The following is a 9,252-nucleotide window of genomic DNA, read 5'->3' as shown; positions in this document are numbered from 1 at the left end:
AGAGCTGCAGTTTGCAATCTCAGGTGTCTAACAATCATAACCAGGACTGGAAATTACCAAGCTCTGAACACTCAGCTGGACTTTGAATCACAATTGACAAATAAATGAGCCAATAAAGGAACTGTGATCTTGGGCAAAGAAAGACATCCACACTAAAGAGCATTTGCTCCTCCTCTCTGAAATCAAACACTTCTGTACCAGGAAGCACAAGCATCACTCAAGCCCACATGTAGGGAACATGGAGGGGACACCAGGTCCAGCATCCTGCTGTGCTGCCTTAGGCAAAAACACACCCAATTAGCAATGCCAGTACCTGGCCCCAAGCAGCTGTGGCAGGAGTGGCATGAGCCCTGATCTCTCCTACTGATAGCCTATCAGTATTTCAGAATTTAAAAAAAGAAATTGTGTTTTTAAGAACAATGAACTAGACTTTCACTTAATATTTACAGCAAAAACATGGACAAGTTATTGTTCAAGGATAGTTTGGAAAAAGTATTTGAGCAGCTCTTCACAAATTTATTTTGGATCAAACTGCTTAGTTTTTGTCAAAATATTTTATTTTAGATTCAGATGGTTTCTTTGAAGTTAAAATTAAGCATAAACAGATTGCTAACATTTCTAAAATACTTAAGTGACTTGTGTGTCACTTTTGAACTTTTTTCACTTTACAGATAAAACTGCATGAAGGATGCCACTGAACCTGCAATTAAAACCCAACTGAACAAACCTGAACCATATGAAAAAGTTTTCCTCTATTTTCCTGCAAAAAGTTCTCTGGCTACTCATACAACAAAATCCACCAGGCCTACGACAGCACAAGCAGATATTTAAAATTATGTCTTATTTTAGCTACTGAGGAAAGGCATCACACAGACACTTGAGGGGCCTGCAATCAGCGTGTGCTTTCCCACCCTGTCCCATCTACCACCCAAATCTAGCCCTGGAGAGATCAACTGTAGAAAAGCATGTTTTCTTTTCACAGCTCACTCAAATTCTTGCTTTCCCTGATCCTGTTGAATATGATTCCATTTATCAGGGAAAAAAAATCCAAGAAAAAAGATGCCAGTTTTAGCAATGTGAGAACTAAACTGAATCCATATGGGAACTAAACTGAGACCAGCCATCATTACTGAGGTTAAAACAAGGCAGTAATCCATCCCATTTTAGAGTTACCTGCACTATGTTTTGCAAAATTCATTCTGCTGTGCAATGATCTCATGTAGAAGAAGAGTGATGAGCCACAGGTTCTCTGTGGAACAACAATGGTTCTTATTTGAAGAAGATGCATTTCATCTTTATGTATTGCAACACCAATATGCTATTGGAACAACTGCCTCATGTTTGTACACTAATATAGCCATTCAAGTGATTTTAGGCACTTCTTTCTATTACACCTGGATTGCCAGTGATCTATCAAGAATAGGTGAGAACAACAGGAGGGTGAACTCAAAAGTGAAGCAAGGCAGGTTTTGATGAACATTTGTGCTTCTGCTCACTCATTTTACTATCAGTGAAATACTTCCATCACTTCCATCAGTAGCATGGTGAGAAAATCAGCTTTTTAATGTCTGGGGACAATAACTGACACTGAGTAGAGAAGCATACTGGAAAAGGGACACAAAGCACTGAAGGAAAGGAATTACACCAATTATGAATTGGGCTTGCAGGTTTGCCTCATTTATTTGGGAGGTTTATTTCTTGGGGGTTTTTTGGTAGTTCACTCTCTGGATGGCTCAGCCCAAGCTCTTGTTGGTTTTATGGATGTGCTAAAACACACACAGACACACACACACTCTCTCCCCTTTTAAAATGGATGCATGTGCTCCAAAGCACACTCCTGGGCAGCTGTTTATGCCCCAGAAGAGCCTGCATTCCTCTGACCTCCCTTACTGTGTCTGTTAAAGGCTGCTGGAAGGGATGGGCACCTATTTTGATCTGCAGTGTCACATTAACAGGCAGATAATGTGCAACCACAGATCCATTTCCAGTGCCTGACAAAGACTGGGGACTTGATGAAACAGCCTGACTGTGACTCGTTTCAGGTTAGCTAGAAGAGATTGGGGTTTTTGGCTGGAAAAGTATTTGGAGGACTGAGCAGTAGCAGTGCCTGCTCTACATATGCACTGCCTTTTCTTGGCTTGAGGGTTTATATACAGCAGTGCTCATCCAGAGAGCTGCCTGTTCATGGCTGGGAAGAGACCCTGCCGATTCACCTTGCCTTGGTCACCTCTGTACAAGATTAATGCAGTGCATTCCTCTGAGCTGGGCTGAAAGCAGAGCAGGTGCAGAAAAGCATCTGTTTTCCCCCGGAGCAGAGAGAACCTCTGAGCAGGCAACACCTGCACATGGCCCGGTTGCTGGGCTCGGGTGGCTTCCTGGAGCCACTCACTGTGTTACAAAAGTTCCTTCCAAGTCCCACATTGTCCTAGGCTCGCTCCTAAGTGATATCCCCGCACTCAAAGTACTGTCACAGCTATTAAGATCTGCCAGGAAGCTCTTGCTCTAAGACTGAGGTAAGACCTCCTGGGACTGGCAGGCTCTCAGCTAATAGTCTCAGTCTTTGAAATTCATTCCCTTTGGCAGCTTCCCAAAGCCAGATGCTAATGACCTTAGGCATGATGCAAGACCTTTTATTGGTGCAATTTATATTTTTTCTTTTTTTTAGTTTCTGAAGTAGCAAGGAGACTAGACAATGTCTCCTCTTTTGAGCAAATGTCCATTTTAGCATAGCAAGTAACCACCTAACTTGCAGAAACATTGTCTGAATCCATCTTACATGTGAAAATGTAACTCACCTCAGCAGCAGTCAACTACAAAATTTTGGAATGTTTCTCTACATAACAAAGGAAGAATTTTAAATGCAAGTTTAAGCTTAAATACCTTTGGACTTGTATCTATTTATTAGACAGCTTTCCAAAGAATTTGGCCTAATGGGCTGAATGCTGACTTTAGACCATATTCCCAACCTTCTGCCAGGCAACTGCGCGACTATAGGCAGGGATACCTCTCTCTCCACCCTACTGCCTGTGCAGGGATCTGCCCTATTGCAGCAGCAAGAAATACCTTGGGCTGCACTAAGGGCTGTTTCAGAGCCAGCCAGCCTCATGCTGTTGTGCCATTGCTTAACTGCTTGTTAAGTTTTGAAAAGCATACGTTCAAATGAATGCAACTTGAGTAATCTTTTTTTAGAACAACAGTTTCCCGACTTCTTTAACAATTAGTAAGCATCAGCAGAGGATATTCTGAAAGTTTATTCTGTCCAGGCTTCCTCTATCTTCAGGGCAGAGGGAGAGGCTTCTTCTGTGGGTGTTTCAAAGCAGGAGCCTAAAGCAGATATTCTGCCTAGTTCTGCACAGGACTCTACAGAAATGTTGATACATGGGGCCTAGGAAGATTAGCTTCAGTAAGCATCATCTTTTCTCCCTTCCTTCTCTCTTGCCTCTAGACATACTGAAGAAAACACTAGCAGATCAAGACAATAGCATAACACTTCAGCTTTCTTAGTTTAAATTCCCTTTCAAAATTATTTAAAATTACCTCCTAGTATGTTATCAGCAATAAAAGCAGCAAGAGCAACTGTGCACCTGCACAAAGACACAGTCAGTAATAATAAGACAGTGTTATTTTGTGGTAAATAAATTTTAGGTTGAGACTTAAATCTTGACTATATTCTTGGATAGGTATTTTATAACAAGTCCACAAACGCTACAAACCTTAGAAATGAGTTCTTGCTCTGCATTTCAATCAACTGTAACATAAATGTAACAAAAGCACATGTGACTCACTTTCACAAGAAAATACGCACAATAAACAGGTTTTTTCTCCTATTGCAAAGACCTCCAGCTTCTAAACAAACCAACCACCACGCTAATGTAGAACAGACAATGAAAGACTCACCTAAGTGTAAAACAGCTCTGCAATACTAATCGCAAGTAAATTCAGACATTTTGCTTTAAAACTAGAGAACAGCAAATTATTATTTTTGGGGTTCTTTGTTTAGGTTTAACATATCAGCCCTAGGTCATCAGTGCACAAACACTCAGTGGCAGAGTTACAAAGATGCTGCAGCGCTACTAGGTGAGCACAGGCAAGAGGAGTGCCGCACACCACTCCTGCAATCAGGAAATCACTTTCAAGACCAAAGGGGTGGAAGTAAAATATGTTTACAAAGCTTCATCTTTAGAGATTTGCACTTGTTGACAAATCTGTGTTTTTTTGAATGGGCAAATCATTCAGGAACTTCTCTCTAAAATTCAGTGGGGGCTGCATCTGCTCATCTCCTCCAGGAACCTACACAGGTATCAGCATTGGAAAAGCAACCACCACATTAGCTGTTATCTGGAAATGAGGTAAGATCACGAGCTCTGCAGCTGGAGCCAAAGGATGGAGCCTCCTGCTGCATTCCAGTGGCTCCTGATCTCTGTGCATTAAAGAAATGTAACCTCAGCTGAGCACTGGGGTTAGACTGGACTTCCTGTACTTGACTATGAGAAGTACCGGGCACAGTTTGCCACACTAATGGTATTTCAGCTCTTTGCAGAGGTTGGTCCCTGAAGACGTGACCGGGGACTTTTCCCACCCTGCTTTTATGCTGGCTGGAGGAGCTGCTGCTGCAGAGGAAGGCAAGCTCTCGCTGTTAAATATTCTCTCCCCGACAGGCGCTGCTGCAGCACTCAGTAGGATTCTGATCAGTCACACTGCTTTTACAGTTCAGTTGTGGATACTTTCAGAGTATTTCTAATGATCTATTATTAATTGCCAAGAATTACATTCCAGTCTTAAATTCAGAGAATGTGCAACTTTCAGCTGTCAAGGACAGTAATTCAGTACCTAAATTGTAAGTGTCAAAAGCTGTAAGTGGACTGATTTATACTAATTTGAACAACATCTAGATGAAATAATGAAACAAAAGCAGGGAAAAGGCATTTGAGTAACTGGTGTCACTAAACCAGCATACAAGTGATTAACTCAATGAAGTGTGCTGGTGTCAGTATTTCAGTGAGAAGTGAGGATTACAAGCTGACCACAAAGTGTAAAGAAAATGTATTTAGAAAAGGTCAAATAAAGGGAAAAATTCAGATTTAAAAGCCAGATCCTTAGTACACCTCGGAGTGGTGTAACACCACTGAAGTTAACTAAATCATGCTGTTTCCCACTGAGTGGGGGTTTTGTCCTGCATTTGTGCAAAAGAAAATGACAATGTCAACTAATTTGTAAAGTAAAAACCTGGCAGATCTGCAAAATGCTCTGCTGCTTGACTCTTTGGTTAGGGTATGTATTTCACGGCTGTATAAAGAAAAGGGGAAAAAATGGAAAGGAAAAAAAAAGAGGACTGGAAACTCCACCTGGATGCTATCAGTCTTGCCCAAGTAAACAGTACTGACATTAGTGCTAGCCTGCTGAGTGGTACAGGTTAGAAAGGGTCACAAAGGCAAAATGGTGACCAAACGTGCCTTGAGGTAGAGATGCTCTGGAATCTGTCACAAAAGGAGAGAGCTGAAAGCTCATTTTATCTAGAAGTCATTTCATTTTAGAGTTCAAAACAATTAAAAGACATTGAAAGAATTGTACAAACATGGATTATAGCAAGACAGAAACAATCTCCTTTTTCATATAAACATGCCCTCAACTACATGCATACAACGTGATGTGTGCTGTTCTTGAGATAACAGTGCAGCACACCATAAAATGACAACAGAATGGGTAAGAGGGATAGCAAAAAAAAAAAAAATTCATAAATCGTTTTCCTCATAATATTAAACAAATACGCATACCGATTAAATAATTAAAAAATTTTGTCTAAAGAAAAGAAAACAAGCAAATTGCTAAAGAATTTATTTGTGATGTCCCAATACCTAAATGAAATTTTTTGCTTAAGTCCCTTGAAATAAACTTTTCGACACTCAACTTGTTAAGTTGCAACTAAATTAGCAAACCAGAGAAATATCTATTAGTATATAATAATCAATGACTTGCAATAACTATTTCACAAGGATTTTTTTCATGTAGCTTTAACTACACTTCACTTTGTTAAGGGAAAGGACCTACAATAATGACTTGAACTTTCTGGTTTGTTCTCTTTTTCTTTTGTCTACAAAAGCAACCCTGAAACCACATCTGGAAGTCCCAACTCCTGTAAAATAAATTTTACCAGTAATATTTTTGTAAGAAAAACTGCATAAAAGAAGGATCTTTTTAAGGTCACTCTCAGTTATCTCTCAATGTTTTAGTCCATACCAAGGAAACAGAACAGAGCAGGAGAGATATTTGCACGTGGCATTAAGCAACAAGACTCAGTGTTCACAGATTTTGACAACTGTCCAAGTTTACAACCAGGCTGAGAGGCTATGGCCCACTCAGAAACGAAATGGTTAATAAATCTTAAACACTGATCCTTCTCCAGGCATGTTCAAATAGCACAGAAAAAAAAAAAAAGCCGCAACAGTAAAGTGAAGTTCTGAACTAATTTTACTTCTCCTACAGCATGCCAGGAAGTGTATTACATGCCATTGGCGAGATACCAAACCTGTGACTCTGGGGGGATGACTAAAGGAATCCTCACAATTCTACATCTTGGAAATAAATTCTGTGCTAGAAGGAAAAGCTCTGTAACACATGCCATCTGGTACCCTTTGCCTTCTTTTTATGAAAAGGGAGAGAAGAGAGAAAGGCTGCTTCCTCATGTATAGACCAAGACACAGTGGGCCAAAACCAGCTTGTGGTAAGAGCAGCAGAAACAGCAACTCAGCAGATGCTGCTCTCTCCCTGCTGCATCTCTGCAGAACAGGGCATTTCCACAAGTCTCAGTATCAATCTCAGTTATCTCCGATTCATATCGGGAAGTTTATTATAGTAAGTGGGAGTGTCATTTGGCCCATTAATTGTGGGAGAATATAGCACCTAATTGCATTGTAAATGCAAATAGTTATGCTGAAGCCACTATACTGCACTGAACTCAGCTCTCAACTATTGCATGATTTGTCCTTTAAAATATCGTTTGTAAGGTGTCTTAAGCAAAACCCAAAACTATGCTCAAAATTTAAAATCAACTGTTTTATTTAACTGTAAAATAAGTAAATGAAATCAACATTATATCATCTTCTGAGAATCCAGATGAGAAGAAATTGCTGCTTCAGTATTAGACTACCACAAGGATAGTTAAGTAATTCTTTGAAAAACACTTTCTTTAAGTAGCAGAGAAAAATTCAAGTACAGGTAAGACTCTATATCCAGACAGGTAAAGAGCTGTCTACCAGTCATTCCCAGTGCCCCAATAAGCTGTTCTAACTCTTCTTTATCCTGCTAGGAGTTAAAGTAGAAATGGCTATGAGCCAGTGTGAGTTAGCCCCAAGGAAATTCCTGCAGAGTAGCAGGAGGCATACTGGGGACTGGCTTGAGCATTTCTGCATTCCAGCTCTCTCCAGTGGCTGTAATGACCCAGCGGGGCCATCTGCAGCCACATTTCAGTTTGGGCAACACCCAGGCTGCTCTAACCTGGGGAATGGGCTGAAGTACCTCATCTGGCTGAGGAAACCAGCACTGAAAGGATACACAGCTCCTTTCCATGTATATGAACTCTGCACTGATAGAGTGATTTATTTGGGTCATTCATTAAACTCTTGTAGGACTTGTCCCATATAAGTTAAAGTTAGTGCTCAAATCTCATGAGACAAAGAACATGGTAGGAAATCACTGGCGTAATAAAAATCAATAATTTATATTGTAGGACCTTGCAATACTACTGTAACAGTTTTTTCCACAATAAGGCAGTAAAAGCTATTAAACAAGCAGTGCTTATTTACATTATGTAATATAAGCAGTTTGTATCATATCTGGGGTCTATTTTCCTCTGAGTGCAAATATTTAACTCCCATTAATGTTAACAAGAGGTTACCTAGCATGTACTTTGGCAAGAGAATAAAACCTGAATTTTAACATTAATCTTAAGGAAGCTTTCAACTTGAAAGAATCTTGAGAGTACCTTGTATTAACACTATCTTAATTGCCTTGAAATCTGGATTTTGCGAGAAGCATATACACAGATAAAACTGACTTGTGTTAACTTTAAATTGCACATTTTAGGATAATGGGAAATAACTGTGTCACCTTTCTATAAACTGCATAGCTTGCACTGTGAAGGCACTGTTAGCAGAGACAGTGATAACATCTTTGAAGAATTCTCTCCATTTCAAAGAACATTTTTTCCCTACCTTTGCTCCCCAGCAGAAAATTAACTCACGCTATTTTTCACAGTAAGAGTAGTGGGGGAAATTCCTACTACACTTTCAAATGAAACGACTTTTTGGCATTCTCTATTTACAGTTTGGGTAATCTCCTTGTTCACATTCACACTCTCAGTGAGGACAGTGAGGTAGCATAGATACATAGCACAAGTGGAATCTGGCCCTTTTCATTTTGTGAAACTGCTTTGATCATGATTCTCTCAAGACATTATTTTAAACTCGAATGCAATTGACCGCTATTGCACCATATGTTCCTTATGTGTGAGCTCGGTCTTGTTCATTAATTTTTATGCCACTACTGTTGGAATTCAGCCAGTGTAATGTGGAGGCAATTAGCAATGTCAGAGTGTTCATGCCAGCATATAATGAGAGAAAGAGAGAGAAGGAGAGAAACGGGGAGATTATGCTTCCTGCTACAGGCAAGGGTCCTTTTCACAGGTTATTTTTTTTTTAATGTTATTTGAAAACTGAAATATCTAATAAAAGCAAGTGACAAGAAATGAAAGTCTTGTTACACAAGTAAAATTTACTGACTTATAAAAACTCTCCTACAACTTCTTCTATGTTCGCCTATTTTCAGAGGATCAAACTGAAGATGCCCTGTGGCCTGATGACCTTGTCTTTAATCTTACAAACACTGTGGTCTGCTAAAGCTCTGTATCAAAATGCTCAATTTTAGCCTGCAAAAAAAGATGCATGCATATACTAGAACAGAAGCGTCCGTTAAATGTGTTCCAATGACATGACCAAATGTGTGGCTTCTTGTTTTCTTACAAAATCCCTACTACTGAAAATCTTGTAATCTGAGATTTATGCCATTTGCCATTCTAGTTGCTATTTGTGTTATGTTTACAAGATGAAGTATTACATATGTCTGAAGTTCCAGGAAGTACTTACTAAAGTGTCCCCCTCATCCCATTCTCAATGTCACACACAGAGACACCCCTACCTCTCCTTTCAGTGGGCCAGTTTCAGAACACAGTTTTTCTCTAATCTCAGAATACAAATG

The sequence above is a fragment of the Geospiza fortis genome, unplaced genomic scaffold (assembly GCF_000277835.1).
Source record: "Geospiza fortis unplaced genomic scaffold, GeoFor_1.0 scaffold171, whole genome shotgun sequence".
NCBI lineage: Eukaryota > Metazoa > Chordata > Aves > Passeriformes > Thraupidae > Geospiza > Geospiza fortis.
This window is presented reverse-complemented; position numbering follows the sequence as displayed.